Genomic DNA, 15,966 nt, shown 5'->3' with positions numbered 1-15,966 from the left:
TCGGGAGAATGTTTCTGAAGGTGGCTGGGAAGGGCAGAGGCAGGGGCCAGCTCGGCCACTTCCCGGCAGAGGGACAGGGCTGCGTCTCCGAAGTTCAGTCTCCTTACCTGGACTATGGGGCCCACCTGCTCCAGGGCCCTCGTGAGCATGCGCAGAGCCCACACACATACCCACCGCAGTGCCCACAAGAAGCGTCAGGAGCTGTTCTATTTCTAGAAACAGGAAGCCTGGGCCTATAGGGTTGTGCCTTTTTCTAGTATTGCCAGAATTTGCCAGATTAACCTGCTCCCACACCTCTGAGGACAAGAGCTACCCCCCCACAGTGGGTTGTCCCCTCCTTCCGAAAGGTTAACCAGAGTCACTGGAATGGCAGATCCCTCCACCCCCACCCCGGACTCAAGCTCATTCACAAAGGAGCTGTTCCCTGGACAGACCACTCAATCCCAGAATTACTTGAAAATATTGAAGGTCAAGACCGCACTGGACCCCGCTCAGCCATGGGAACATCCCGGCCTGGCATCAACGCACACTCCAAGTGTCGGTGGCTTCCTCCGGTGGTCGCCGGGCTGAGCAGGAGCTGACCTCACTGCGGCTGTCCAGCATCCCGGGAGAATATCAGGCCACACCACGCCTGGCCTGGGGAAAGAATTCCAAGGACAGTGTCTACAGAATGCATGTGGCTTTCACACCACTGGGGTTGGAAAATCATGAGGTTCAGCAATAGAAAGTGGGACACTGTCCGTGCTTGCAGGCATCATGTTTAACCAAAATGCCAAGCCCCAGCAGATCCACAGACCCCTCCTCCTCCTACTAGGTCATATTTCCCACTGTCCATCCTCCATCCAAAAAGATTCTCTCACACTGGGGGCGGGGGCACACATCTATATTCCCAGTCTTGGGAGGCTGAGGCCGGAGGATCACAGGTTTGAAGCCAGCCTCAGCAACTTACCGCAAGGTGGTAAGCAACCTAGGGAGGACCCTGTCTCAAAATAAAAAGTAAAAAGGGCTGGGGATGTGGCTCTGTGGTGAAGTGTCCCTGGTTCAATCCCTGGTACAAAAACAGAAAAAGGATCCTCTTGCTGAGGTGTAGAGGAAGAGCCCCAGGCCCAGGGGCAGGGGCAGGGGTCTTGCGGGTGGCTGGGCCACTCCCTCACTGAGCCACCTGGGCAGGGCCTGTGGCCCCTCCGGCCAGGACTAGGGGTGGGAGAGGGTGCTCACCCTCGCAGCGAGCATCCGCTTGGCACCTGGCCTGCCTGCATGGCCCAGGGTTAGTGCTTGGAGTGAAGGGGACGGAGGGGCTCGGTGAACTCTCCGGGGTGATCCCGGGTGACCCAGCAGGGTGGGTGTGGCCAGGAGAGGAGATGCGAACCCGGATGGCTCCCCAGGAGGGAGGCGGGAGCAGGACCCAGACACTCTCCCGCAGAAGGCAGATCCCACACCGGCCCAGGGCAAGAGATCCACTTGGAACCTGCTCCTGTGACTGCTTTTAACAACACCCTGACCCTTCGTCCCCAGGGAAGCAGCATCCCCTTGGACATAAAGATTCTGCAGCAACCCAGACTGCTGGATTTGCGTGAGGCTGGAAGCCAGAGGCAGATGATCCAGAGGAAGATGCTGGCCCAGATTCCAGACCGTGCAGGGTGAGACGCAGGTCGGAACTGGAGGAGGGAGAGCAGGGCCCACGAGGATTTCACTGACGCTCCCAAGCAACCTTGGGAGTCCTCACTGCCCTGCGCTCCAGGGGCGAGGAAACGGCTCGGGGAGGGCAGTTCTTGCCGAGGGCCTGGCTCAAGGACCTCTGGCCTGTCCAGAGGCTGGCAGGTCTGAAGACCTGTATTTGACCTTCCAAGGAGACAGCAGGGGTCCTGGGCCTTCCCACCAGCACCCCGGAACCCTCCTGTGCTGACTTCAGCAGCCCCCACCCTGGCCGCTCACTTAGGCCAGGCTTGTGTGTGGGTGGCCACTGGATAGCCAGGCTGCAGGGTCCCCTCCGCCAGAGCCCCTCCCTCCCTGGTGACAGCTGGGCCTGGCCCCATTAGCACCATTTCCACTAACAGTCTGGCTGGTGCTGGGGGCTCCCCTGGGGCCCAGCCCTCTTTGCAGCACAGACTCCGCCATCCTGGCCGCGGAGGCCACGGTCTCCCCCGCCCTTCCACTCTGAGCCCTCAAGTCAACCCCTGAGGCCCCCCTGGGGCAGCCGGGTTCCCACATCAGAAGTGCCCAGTGGCCCTGGCCTTGAGATGTGGCCATCAGCCAATGTCACAGCAACATCCCCAACAGCAACAGAAGCTCCGGCCTTTGGAGGAAAGGTGCTCAGTGTGCCGGCAGCCCCCGGGCATCTCGTAACAATTCTGAAGCCATGTTCACTGTTCCCTTTGACAGGTGAATACACTGAGGCTCTTGCTGGTTTTCCCCTAAGCCAACCTTAGGCAAAGGCTCACGTTATTTAGGAAATGAGTTCAGGAAACACTGGTGAGGAAGTGGGGACATCAGACAGGGAAGGGAGAAAGTCACCAAGCAAATTGCCATTATGGGCCACTGGCTGGTCCCAGGTGTAGAAGATGCTTCAGAATCACCCCAACCTGGGGCTGGGGGTGTTTGTCCACTGACACCCCAGCTTTGCCCTCTGAGGGGCATGCCCGCTCCTGTGCCTGCAGCGGGCCTCCGAGCCTGTCTCCCTCACACACCAGGGAAAGCCCTGGGCGGAGGCCTGGCTCTGCAGTGAGCGGGACACAGTGGGGCCAGGGCGTTGGGGCCGGGTGTCCGCGTCTTCTTTCTGGGGCTCGGAGGGGTAGCCACTTGCTCAAGGGCACAGTTTATCAATGGCAGACCCAGGATTTGAACCCAGGTCTCTCTGCCCTCAAATTTTAACCCCTGAGATAGGAATGGGACTGGGACTAGGTTTGGGTCTGTCTGAAGTGGACTCAGCTCAGCTCCACTACCATCCCAAGGAAGCCCTTGACCCCCGAGTTCTCCAGGAACCCTCTCTTGCCCCACCCGGCTGGTGGGATGTTGGGGGGTCAGACAGGCTGACTCTGCCCAGGAAGGAGGACGCAGACCCAGAGGGAGAGGGCGACAGCCTGAGGAGGACAGGCCAGCATCTCCCCTGCAGCACCCTGGCCTTCACCTCCTCCCACAGCCCCGCCCCGAGCCCCAGAGCCGCACCTGCAGCCCACAGGGCAAATGTGTCACTTTGCTCTGTGTGTCACTAGGCTTTCAGGTCACTTGAGCCTTGTTGACACTTAACAATTTTGAAATGTCACATAAACCCCCAGGTTCTCGGCCTCACTCGAGAAAGCAGAGGTCTGACGAGACAAAGCTGATTCACAGTTGCGCCCCTGGGGCCCGCGTGGACCCTGCAGTTTGCCGCAGTCTGCAGCACTCCCTTCTGCCTCCCTGACACCCAGGCCAATACCAGTGGCCACTTGGCAACTCGCGTGTCATGGCTGGAATCGCAGCGAGTGTCTAAGAGGAAAGCAGCAGAAGCTGGAAGTCTGGACGCCTGGGTTCTTTTTTGCTGTGTGACCTCACACTAATCCCTTCTCCTCTCTGAGCCTCAGTTGCCTCCTTTGTGAATGGAGGGACCCTACGGGTGACCTAAGAGCCCTTCTTGCCCACATTGTCACAGAACTAACGAGGAGATCAGGAGCAGTCAGGCCTTCCTCGAGCTCCCGACCCTCAAACGCGGGTGCCTCCAGCTGCTCACGGGGTCTGCGGTACCTTCTGCTCCTGCACGGCCACCCCTGCCCGCCTCCCAGCAGGGCTCAGCCCTTGTGGTGGATGGCCGCTGTTCCTGGGGTCCACCATCATGCCCAGCAAGTGGGAAGCCGGTGAAAGAGCTGACAAGCCTCTGCCTCAGACGTCAGCAAAAGGCGGACGTGCCCGGTAGCTGCGGCGGGAAGCGAGCCTCGCGCCGCCATGAACCCTTAGCCTTCCTGGCCGCTTGGACCCAGGAAGCTCTGGAGCGGGTCATCTCGCCTGAGCTCCAGCAGAGCCCGGGGGAGCCAGGGGAGGCCTGAGCGGGCAGCACGGCCCCGCTCCAGGGCAGAAACTCGGAGTGACACACAGACGCTTCAGGGGCTCCTCGGTGCCTGAGCCCCGCGTGGACGCCCACCAGTCCCTTCTGGACAGTCCCCAGCGCCCGGCGAGACCCTCCCAGAGCCTCCACCGCCTGCTCCCTGCAGCTACCTCCTGGCTGGTGGCTGGGAGACACCAGGGATGACAACCGACAGCGGCCGGCATGGCTGGAGCTCCCTCCCTGCGACACTGCTGTCACCAGGCTCACACTCGCCCCAGGGCACCCACGACCCAGGCCACGCTCCTCACACCCAGGGCATTCTTGCACAGGCCACCCAGGCCCGAGTCCCGCCCCAGCCCCTCCCCCGCCCCTCCCTCCTCCTCCTCCCTCCTCCCCCTTCCCTCCTCCCTCCTCCCCTCCTCCTTCCCTCTGCCCTCCTCCCCCTCCCTCCCCCTCTTCCCTCCTCCCTCCTCCCCCTCCCTCCCCCTCTCCCCCTCCTCCCTCCCCCCCAGGCCGCTCCCAGCATGCCCTGCGCAGCCCCATGGTGCTGTTGGGCTCCCCAAGCCACAGCCTGCCCTGACTCCCACAGCCAAATCGAGTCAAAGACCAATTAATATTCTGATACCTGTGGCCGGCTGAAGTGATGTAGAGCTGATGATTTCTTTTTCCATTTTGCTCCAACTGTGGTTTCATCTTTTTCCCAGCCCTCCTTTGGTCAGTGGTTTCAGGGGCACTGAAGTTCACTTTTGTGGGTAACCTGCACTGTTAGCTGTTGATTTAATTAACTCAGCCTTTCTCCTCCTTGACCAGAACAAGGCGGCCGGGCGGCTCTGCAGACGCCCATCTGGACTGGCCCCGGCCGAGGTGCCTGGCCCGGGAGGCGTGTGTGGTCCTGGCGGACACTTGCCAGGCTGCCCGGGTGTCCTCGGAAGCCCGTGGGAGCCACCAGCTCCTGAGGCTCCACGGGTTTGGGAAACTGAGACTCTGGGGTGTGAGCCAATGAGTTAGTGTCACAGAGGCCGCAGGGAGTGGCGCTGGCCCCGAGGGCTGGCCATGCCGCGTCCACCATGCCTACTTCCCAGCAGAGGCAGGGAGGAGCCGCGGGCTCCCGGGCTGGGGAGGGGGACAGGAGACTGAGGAAGGCGCTGCTGGCAGTGGCAACTCCTGGCCTCAGTCACCGGTCCTTTGAGAAGTTTCCAGAATTCTTGCAGGAGTTCGTCAGGCAAGGGGAACATTCCTCCTGCAACAGAGAAACAAAGGCCTCTGCCCAGTGGAAGTTTCCAGCCACAGGAGACCCTCTGACCAGAGGGAGAGGGCGGCCCAGGAGCTCACCCTGGGTCCAGTGGCTTTGGGAGGAGCCCAGGCGGGTGGCGAGTTACAGGGAGACTCGCTGTGTGACTTGGGGCAAGTGCCTTCCCCTCTCTGGACCTAGAGAACATCCCGAGAAGCGCTCCATGAGCTGCCGTGTGTTCTGGGCTGAGCAACTGGTGTGTTATGGGACTCCGGCTGCCTGAGAAGAGAAGCTGGACAGAGAAGAGGGCCAAGGGAGGGCTCTCGGCTGGGGGACAGAGCTCCTCGCTCCTCCCCTCCATATCCCACCTCCTCCAGGAAGCTCCCTGCCCTTCACCTAGGCCCATTACCCCGTCCTGTGTCTGGGGCTCTGTGAACTCTTTTTTTTTTCTTTTCTTTTTTTTTCTTTTGCCACCAGGGTGAATCGTCAATTGATTTGTTATTTATCCCACTGACAACAAAGACAGTGAAAAGGTAATAATTCTGGGCCCTGGGGTAATTCAATTCCTGTAGCATCGTCAGCTACATTAACTTACTTCCTGGATCTCAATTCAATTAGAGCAACATTCCCCAGCATTAATAAATCAATACTCATGCCATTTGGAGAGATTTCGAATGTCTTTCATTATACATTGCAGGTCGGGATGGCTGTCGAATTGGAAGTTAATGGGACAGGACAGGGCAGGTGGGGCTGCCCAGGGAGCCGCTCCGGCCGCGCTCTCTAATTGCCTCTGCTGCAGAGGAGTGTCCGTAAACCAGGGCCTGGTTAACTGAGCCAGCCCCTGGGAGGGGCCGCAGGTTGCAGTCCTGTCTGGGGAGAGAGCCCAGGGCGGGAGGGCGGCCTCCACCACGCTCCGCTCGTCCCTGTCCGTCCCCAGCCCTCCTCCTCTCCGTCTTCTTGCTCTCCTCCGACCCTCCCGTCTCTTCTCCCTCCTCTTCTCCTCTCCTTTCTCCTCCTTCCTTCTAACTTTCTGTCCGTCCTTCCGTCCTTCTATCCAGACCCTAGGCCGTAGGGCCTGGGTCACCTTCTGGGCTGACGCACGCGTGTCTCAGACGTGTTCTCCAACCCGAGAGACGGCGTCCGAGCGCGACAGCACGAGGGACCCCCAAGATCTCTGTGCAGGAGAAGGTGGAGCCAGGCTCCCAGAGGGGCCAGCGGCCGGAGGTCTGAGTGGGCACTGAGAGGGGCTCCCCAGGGGGATGAGGGCTGGTGTCGGTTTTGAAGGACGAGAAGACTTTATCCAGGAGGCTGACGGGAGATCAGGAGCCGCAGAAAACACAGGGAAACAGGAGGGCAGGGCCGGGCTGCGGGCCAAGCGTGGGGATCCACCCGGAACCCTGGGTCCCTGGACCCTCCCGACTCCTCTGGAGTCAGACCCAGGAGGCCTGGGAAGGAGTGAGAAATGGGGGTCAGCAGCTACAACCAGAAGGATACCACGTGGCCGAGTCACCCCACATCCCAGGCTGGCCAGAACCAGCCGTGAGGCCCTGCAAGTCCCTGACCACGGGTCACTGGATTCCTCACCTGATGTGAACCCTTGAGGGTGCAAGAGAGGTCCTGCGTCCTCCCTTGAGGACCAAGCAGGGGCTGAGAGGCAGGTGGTGTCTTCTGCGGGTCCCTCCCTGTCCCACCCACCTGGTTGTCTCCCCCCACTGTATTTGTATTCCCTGCTGTGTAACAAGTCACCCCCAAATTCAATGGCTTCAAACAACAAACACGTATTATCTTGGTCTCTGGGGGTCAAGGATGCAGAGTGGCTGGTTCTCCTCAGGGATTCGGACCAGTGGCCACAGGGGGTACCGGGCTGCGGGCCTCTGGAGGTTTTTCTGGGGCAGGAGGGTCCCCCTCCCAGACGGCCGGATCCGATGACCAGCAGTTGATCCCCGAGGGTGCGGGAGGAAGGGGTGGGCTCCTCCTATGGGGTCTCCGGGAGCTGCTCGGGTCCTCGGAGTCGTCAGCCTGTCTCCCTGGAGCAGTGACCTAAGACAGAGGACGGGCCGGGGCCTGCAGTGGCCCCAGAACCTGCCCTCGAAGGCACGTGCCCGTCTCTGGCACAGGCTGCTTGTCTGAACTGGGTCATCAGGTCCAGGCGTCACTCCCAGGGAGGCAAGCGCAGCTCCGTCTGGTCAGAGCACGCGTGGACATGCTCTAAAGCCTCCACGTCTTCCCTCAGCCTCGCCCCGGGGCCTCCTTCCAGAGAGGCCGGCCCTGACCCTCTCCTGGTCTCCCCCGCCTCCTGCTCTGCTCTTCTTCCCTCAGTGACGTCGGTCGTCACCTGACGTCCTGCGTTGATCATGGGTCCCCTTTGCTCCGTGAAGCCTGACGCTGTCACGTGCGGCGTGCCTTACCCAGGAACCCCCCCCGGCTTGTAGAAGGTGCTTAATAAATCATTGTCCAACCATAGGAAGAAGGTGGTGCTGAAGGAGGAGCTCGTCCAGGGCCAGTCCTGGTCCCAGCCTGGACACAGGACTTGGTGCCACGCTGGGCACACCCGAGGCCCCCGTGAAACCGGTTTCTCCAGTGGAGCGTGCCAGATTCCTTCCTCAACGCCTGCTGTGGGCCACGCGGTGTTCTGAGCCCCAGGCAGACCCAGCACTTGTCCTCCCAGGGTGGACGCTCTGGAAAAAAGCCACTGGGCCATCCTCCCAGCCCCAAGGGATCCTGTGCTGCCCTCCCGCTGCAGACACTGCTAGGGACTGAACTGTGACCCCCAGATTCACACGTCGACGCCTTAACCCCCAACGTGATGATATTGGAGACGGGGACTGGGGGTAAGCAGGTCAGATGAGGTCTCAGATGGCCCCTCGTGGTGGCATTGGTGACTTTATAAGAAAAGGAAGGGGGAAATCTTTCTTTCTCCACCGTGTGAGGACTCAGTGAGAAGACGGCCAGTGCAAACCAGGAGGAATGTCCTCAGCAGGCACCGAGCTGGCCCAGAATCTTGGTCTGGAACTTCACAGCCTCCAGAATGATGAGAAGTGTCTGTTGCCTAAGTCGCCTGACCTGTAGTAATTAGCTGTGGCACCCAGGCTGGCCAGGACAGAGGTGGACAGCCAGTTGCCTGAGTCCCGAGGTCCATGGGCTCCACGGTCTGCTGGGACACCTAGAAACCAGAGATCTGTGCGGGGTGGAGGGCAACCAGGGTCAAAGGGGTGTTTAGCCAGAACGAGGGGTTAAGGAGAACAGTTTTTGCTCACCCCGGGGCCTTTGCACATGCTGCTCTTCCTGCCTGTGGTTCTTTCTTCCCACTCCTAACTTGTACCACTGGCCAGTTCTTCCTGCCCTCGGGGTCTCAGCTTCAACGCTACCTCCTCAGGGAAGCCCTCCCTGGCCCACACTCTGATTAGGCCCCCGCCTGGGCTCCCTGCATGAGTGCCCTCTCCACTGGAGGCAGAAATTTCCCTTGCCAGACTCCCAAGTGTGCCTTCCTGGTCTCTGCTCCATGGACACCTGCTCTCAGCGTTCGCCCGAGCACCCTCTCAGTACTTTCATGGAAGAGAAGGCCGCTGCGACTCAGACGAGGGAACCGAGGCCCAGAGCAGCCGCCTGAGCAGACCAAAGGCGCAGAACCAGACCCCACGTTCCCTGCCGCCCTGGCCGGGGCTGGGCCCTCGCGGGAGGGGCCCCAGGACACCCCAGGACTTGCTCCCCCTCAGCCGGCATGGCTGACCCGAGACCCACAACTGGGGGGATGTTCTGAGGGGTCCTGGCTGCAGGCGACGGCTGTGCGCCGAGACCCCTCCTGCATGCTCCGCCCCCGCCCTGGGCCCGGGTGAGAGTCCCAAGCCCCACCCCCCGGTGAGAGGCTGTCATCGCTGAGCCACTAAGTGGCAGGACAGGGATGTCAGCCGGGTCCGTGGCCCGTGCCCACTGCCTCAGAGCGAGGGTCCAGTCAGTGTCCCGCAGATTGGAGGACTGTGGAGCCAGGAAGAGAAGGGGCCGGTCCGTGAGGCCCAGGCCTGCTCCTCTGAGCGAGGCCCAGCCGGCTGCTGCAGCCCAGCTGGGCCTCCACTTGTGCGGGCTCCTGACTGAGGGGCGGGGCTGCAGGCACCTGGCGCCCGCCTGCACTTTGCAGAGCAAAGCAAGAAGCGTCTAGTCCAGTCGCCAGCTCTGTGGCCAGCCGTGGGGGTCAGGCTGGGTCTTTCCCCAGCTCGGTAGACCAGGGCCTCCTGGCCCCCCACAGGCCCTGGGCAGAGAGGCCCACCCAGGAGGCCCTCGCAGAGAGAGCGGGGCCACCCTCCGGCCACCTTGGCGGTCCTCTGGCGGGCGCACCCCCAGATCTCTGGGTGCAGACTGAGCAATGGCCACCCCGAGGGAGAAGAGGACCGGGCTGTGCCCAGTCCCTGTACGACTTGGCGAAGGTGCGAAGCCCTCGTGGGTGGTGGCCAGAGCCCCGGGGAGCCAGCCTGAGGCCCTCCTGAGTGCGTCACTGCCCCCAGGACAGCAGAAGAGAGACCGAGGCCTGCGGGCCCCGCTCCCTCCGGTGCTGGCTCCTCCTTCGTGACAGCCTCCTTCTCCACGTCTGGCTAGAGATGAAGGCAGACGCGCGGAGGCCAGCCTGTCCCGGAGCCCCGTGAACCCCAGTCACCTCCCACCGCCCATTTTTTCTGGCCTTAAATATATTTTATGCCCCCGCCCGGCCCACGCCGCTGACCACGTGCCGCTGACGAGCTGTGTGTGTCCGGGCGAGCGACTCTCCCGCTCTGGACTTCGAGCCTGGGGCACCTCAGACACTTCTGGTTTCAGGTCTAGTACACAGACTTTCAGGTGAGGACCAACTAAAGCCCAAGGGCAAAGCCAGAGCTGAGAGTTAGAGGGACGAGGCCCCAGCTGGGTTGGGAGAGTCCCAGCCAGGGGCTCATCCCCGTTCCTGGCTCTCCCCACCGCGTGCTGTGCAACCTGGAGCCAGGCCCTTCCCCTCTCTGGGTCGCGATGGCCCTCGGAGTCTAAGGGCTTGGGCGGGTGCTGCCTGTTAGCCGGCTCTGAGACTCCGTGACTCCAGCTCTGGCCGGCCACACTGGCCACCAGGGTGAATCACTTAAGAAGTCACACGGTGGCTCAGCTTGGCCCCCGCAGGCCACGGCCACACTTCACCGGTGCCACCCTCCCCCCCTCCTGCCCTTTAGACCCCGGGGCACTCTGAGGGTTACACACGGACGCTCCCCGAACGGCACCCAAGTCTGCGTCCTGGGACCTCCTGAGGACAGCACCTGGGTCTGACCCAGGCCGTCTCCAGCACAGGCCTGGCGCACAGTGGGGCAAGAATCCGTGGAACAGATGGAAGAACGAACAGCGAAGGCAAGGCCACCGTCCAAGGCAAATGGCAGCCGATGGGCCTCCCCTGCCCAGTCCCTCGGCCCCAGCCAGCGGCCTGGGCCCACCTGGCCCCTGGAGTCACTAATGAGCATTGATCCCGGCGTGTCCCATCCATCACGCTGCTCGAGGCCTTTCCTTAAAGAACATTAGGGAGCAAATGTATCATCGGTGACCGGAGGCCCAATACAGCAGGCACCTGGCGAAATTTAGTATTCGGCTCGTAAAGGCCTTAAAAGCATTTTTCAATTATGAATGGCCTGGGGGAGTCTTCTCCCTTCGCCGGGGGATGAATAAAGATGGAAAATAATAGCATATCAATATTGTTGCAGCTTAGCAGGATTAATCTGGAAGAGTTAAAGTCCGTGCCTCTCCCGCCGCCCGTGCGCTCAGGTACATGAGCAAGGACCGGCCAAGGTGACTGTCACGGGGACTCCTGTGGGCAGGGCCATCTCCCGGCGGGTCTGACCTTCTCTTTACCGCCCCTCTGGCCTCAGCCCGGAACGTTCCCTGGCTCTGAGCAATCTCCTTACCCACAGGAGCCTCCAGGGCCAGCCTCCTCCTGAGGGCCGCCAGATCGGCAGCATGGTGACATGGTGACGGTCGTCCCATCCACAGTGATAAAATCTCCCAGGACTGTACCAAAGAATGAGAGTGTCATAAAAACCGGGCAACGGGATATTTCTACACTGTTTCCGCAAAAGATGGTGAATTTTAAGCATTTCGAAAGAAGAAATCAAGACAGAAAATACAAAAAATAAATTTAAAAATCTAAAAGTAGTTTGTAGCAGGGGGAAAGGGGACGGGCCCCCTCGTGGGTGTTTAGGTAGGCAAAACGCTGCCCCCGATCTGCGTTCCCTGGTGTCACAGGCAGAATGAGGCCAGCCACCAGAAACCCGCGGGGGCGTGAGGGTGCACGGCGGAGGGACCAAGGTTGCTGATCGGTGCACCTTGGAACAGGGAGTTCATCCTGGGCCACCAGCGGCCCGTGTGATCACAAGGCCTTTGTCAGGCGACTTGGAGGGGCTTCCCGCTGCCTTTGAAGATGGAGGAAGGATTTGTGAGCTAAAGGGTGTAGGAAGCCTCTGGAGGTTAGAAAGGCAAGGGGACAGTTTCCCACAACCTCAGGAAGGAGCACAACCCTGGCCACACCTTGATTTTAGTCCCTAGAATCACATGGGGTTTCTGACTCTGGAGTTATAAGACATTAAGTGTGTTTCTTACGCCCTCCATGGGAAACTAGCTTATCTAGTCATCACTGTTTGGGAATTAAATATGCACCCATTCTTAGGCTCGTTAATTTACTCCAACGAAAATCTTTGGTCTGCCTTAGGACACAGCTATGGTGAGAAAATACGGATAAGAATGTTCGTGGTCTTATTCTTCAAAATGATCCACTTAGAAATCATCCAAATGTCCATCAATAGGGGACGGTGAAGTTTACCATGGTATATTCCTGTAATGGAATATTATACAGCGGTGAAAACATGGGTGGACTTCATAACATAATGTTGAATGAAAGAATCAAACCATAAAAAAGTCAAAGAGAAGGATTTATTCATATAAAGCTCCAAAATAGGCAAAGCTTTAAAAGTACATGATAAAGGGTCTTTAAAGAATAAAACTATAAGGAGAAGAAAGAATGATTAATATAAAAAGATAAGATGGTTCAAGGCCCATAAGGAGGCTCCAAGTCACCCTGAGCACGTTCTGGAGCACGTTGGTGTGAATACAGGCATCTGTTTCATCATTTTAATTATAGATAGCTGATGAATAATATGATATCACATTACGTAATTATCATTACTTAAACTGTGCATGAATGGTTACAAATCCTGTCAATTGGACAGTATGTTTGCGATGAAATAAACATTCTTAGTTGTCCTTGCTTTGAGCGCTCACTGGACCTTCACCATGACACTGAGCGAGGCAGATGGGCTCCTTCACCTCCATTTTGTAGCTGGGGAGCGTGAGATGCGGAGGAATTAAGGGACTTACTGCAGGTCACCTGCCCACTCCAAGTGCCAGCTCCAGCCACTTGTACCTTCCCTCCATGCTCTGACTTCAGGAGTTCAAGGAAGGAACAAGACAGCAGAAGGGAAAACAGGACTCTCCTTCTGGCTTTAGAGTCTCACAAAGGGGAAGTCAAAATGCCTTCACAGAAATTTCTGGAGATTGAGTAAGGAGCAAGAGAGAACTCTCTGCCCCTCAGATTGCACAAAGATTCCTGGCTGACGTGAGTGTCAGCGTGTGTAGTGGGGTGCCAGGAGGGGCCTGGGGTGCGTTGGGAGTGGCGAGGAGTGGTGTAGAGATCGCGGATCCAGGGAGGGGGGCCTCCGGTGTGCTTCCCCCAGGTCCAGCTTCAGCGGACAACAACACAACGTCAGAGGGCTTCAAGGGATCTGAAACAAAAATCCACAAATCTCACTTCCAGACAGAACCCAGGGAGGCAGCAGACCTCAGAGTAGCGAGGGCTGGGCAGCGTGCAGGCTGGTGGAGCCTTCGGGAGCTTCGGCGAGCTTCCTAAAGCTGGTTTTTGGTGGGAGACACAAATAGCCAAAATCTGAAATGGGAAAACAGGAGCTAACACTACAGGACCTACAGATATTAAAAACATCTCAATAGTAATAAGATATTGTGGCAGGGTCAAGGGTCACGGGCAAGATGGCGGCGACGGCGACCTTCCGTTGGCTGCTGGTCCTGCCCCGGGCCGCGCGGGGTTTCGCGGTGCGGGTGTCGCCGACAGGGGAGAAGGTCACGCACACGGCCAGGTTTATGATGATAAAGACTACAGGCAAATTCGGTTTGTAGGTCGCCAGAAAGAGATGAATGAAAACTTCGCCATTGATTTGATAGCAGAACAGCCTGTGAGCGAAGTGGACCACCGGGTGATTGCCTGTGATGGCGGCGGGGGTGCCCTGGGCCACCCCAAGGTGTACATAAACCTGGACAAAGAAACGAAAACCAGGACGTGTGGCTACTGTGGCCTGCAGTTCAGGCAGCACCGTCACTAGCACCAGCACGCGTCCTCGCTGCAGGAGTGCCTGGCCTCGGAGCACAGAGTGAGGCCTGTTCCCCAGCAGGCACCCGGGACTGAATAAAGGCACCGCCATCGAAAAAAAAAAAAGAGTAATAAGATATTGTGTGATTTTTACACTAATAAATATGATAATTTTGAACCGGAAAAAATTCTGCAAAAAACTCCTTACAAAAACTGACAGAAGAAGAAATGGAAAATCCAGATAGTTCTGTATATTTTATTATTCTTTTGGTACCATGGGCAGAACCCAGGAGTGGTTAACCACTGAACAACATCCCCAGTCCTATCCATCAACCTTTATCTATCTATTGATCCATCTGCTTATCTATCTATCTATCCATCTATCTATTGTGTCCAAGTCTCACTATGTTGCTTAGGACCTTGTTCAATTGCTGAGTCTGCACTTGAACTTGTGATCCTCCTGCCTCAGCCTCCTGAGTCACTGGGATTATAGGCATGCACCACTGTACTATATATTTTATTTATTTATCAGTGTATTAGTCAGGGTTCTCTAGAGGAACAGAATCAGCAGGAAGTGTGATTATAAAAAGGGGATTTATTAGATTGGCTTACACAACCAGAAGCTGGATAGTTCACCGTGGTCATCCACAACTGGAGAGCTGGAAGAACCAGCAGCTGCTCAGTCCAAGACACAGAAGCTGCAGAACAAAAGGATCAACAGTGCTACCTAATCCGAGACCAAGGCTTCTGAAACTACCTAGAGAATCACTGGCAGAGTCTGCTTTGGAAGAGTGAAGAAGCAAGAGTCCTATATCTTCAGAAGATCGAAGCAGCAATTCAAGAAGAGCCGAGCTGGCATCTGCATCTGCTTCCTTGTTCTTCCAGCTTTTATTCCATCTAAGCCACCATCCTATTGGGCAGTGCTGCCCACACTTAGGGAGGGGCTCCACTTCACTTCCCATCCCACATGCCAATCATTCCTAGACACGCCCTCGTGAACACACCCAGAAGCCTCTTAATCATCAGCATCTCTTAATCCAATCAAGTTGACAGTTCAAATTAACCACTATGGTCAGCCTGAGCGTCTCCCCATGCTTCTGAACTGTGTGGGATTTCTTCTGACAGCTCTATGTATTGGATCCATTTGGAAAAACTTGAGACTCTGTATGTGGAAACTTCACCAACCCAGTGAGGACTCTCAGGGCCCCACAGTGACTTCAGCTCATTCCTCAGCAACAAACAGAAAAAAAAAGGGGGAGGGGGAGGTGTTTCACAAATTTTCATATCATCCTTGAGCAGGGGCTAGACTTCCCTGTATCCTTCCAACATTAGTATATGTGCTGCCAAAGCAAGCTCAATTCTATATTTCTTTAAGGAAAATATTATTTTAAAATTTCCATGAAGAAATTTTTAGGTTAGACTCAGATGGTTTCATTGATGAATTCTTGCAAACCTATAAAGGAAGAATTGAAACCGATCTTACACACACTTCCAAACGATAACTTCAAAATAACATCTTCTAACACGTTTTTGAAACCAATTTAACCTTGATAAGAAAACACTGCAAGAAGTTGCAAATCACTCTCCTGTAACTCCTTGAGGTTGTTACTCAGTTGGAAAAAAGAGATAATAGAAGTTATCCTCCTTGGAGAGCTTTTGTAAGGATTAAATGAGGTGCAAAAATCTTTACCAGAGGAGTATAAGTTGACCAAATCCATACGTATAAAGATCATTATAGTCATGACCACATTGAGTCCCCTCTCCCCAGGAATGAGAAATTTGGGTTAACATTTTGAAAACAGGTATTGTATATTAAATATACTGTATTAACTATGAGGTAAAATAAAGGAATAAAGGATAAAGTCATACAGTAATTTCAAAAGATTAAAAGAGTCATTTGACAAGATTCAACCCCTGTTAAGGTGTCCCAAAGGCTCATGTGTGAGAAGCTTGATCCCAGCTGATGGTGCTGCTGGGAGTTAAGTGGACATTTCAGGGGGTGGAGCTTAGTGGATTATTAGGGCCCTTACCCCCCTTTCCCCCAACTCTTCTCCTGGCCACCATGAGGTGCGTATCTCTTCCCCACCATGATGTTTTGCCTCACCGTCGGCCCAAAAGCAATGGAGTCAACAGACCATGGACTGAACCGAGATAAACCCTAACCCTAAAACCATGAACCAAGAGAAACCCTTCCTTCCTTAAGTTGATTTTCTCAGGTGTTCTGTCAGAGTGACAAAATGTGACTAATACAACACTCAATCATGACCAAAAAACTCTTAGAAATATAAGAAGGATGGAAAATTCCTTAACCTGATAAAAAGTATCTATACCAAACCACAGAAA

General features: G+C 56.6%; 1 non-coding gene and 1 pseudogene across 1 annotated transcript; one reads left to right on the top strand and one right to left on the bottom strand.

Moving 5' to 3' along the window:
* The first annotated feature begins 13,286 nt into the window (after positions 1-13,286).
* On the top strand, positions 13,287-13,708 carry LOC124962854 (NADH dehydrogenase [ubiquinone] iron-sulfur protein 6, mitochondrial-like; annotated as a pseudogene).
* A 1,160-nt stretch (positions 13,709-14,868) lies between these two features.
* On the bottom strand, positions 14,869-14,975 carry LOC124968511 (U6 spliceosomal RNA). The gene has a single exon (XR_007105747.1). It is a non-coding gene; the product is annotated as a U6 spliceosomal RNA (small nuclear RNA).
* Between the last annotated feature and the right edge of the window lie 991 nt (positions 14,976-15,966).

This window comes from Sciurus carolinensis, chromosome 1 (genome assembly GCF_902686445.1).
Source record: "Sciurus carolinensis chromosome 1, mSciCar1.2, whole genome shotgun sequence".
Classification (NCBI taxonomy): domain Eukaryota; kingdom Metazoa; phylum Chordata; class Mammalia; order Rodentia; family Sciuridae; genus Sciurus; species Sciurus carolinensis.
This window is presented reverse-complemented; position numbering and strand designations above follow the sequence as displayed.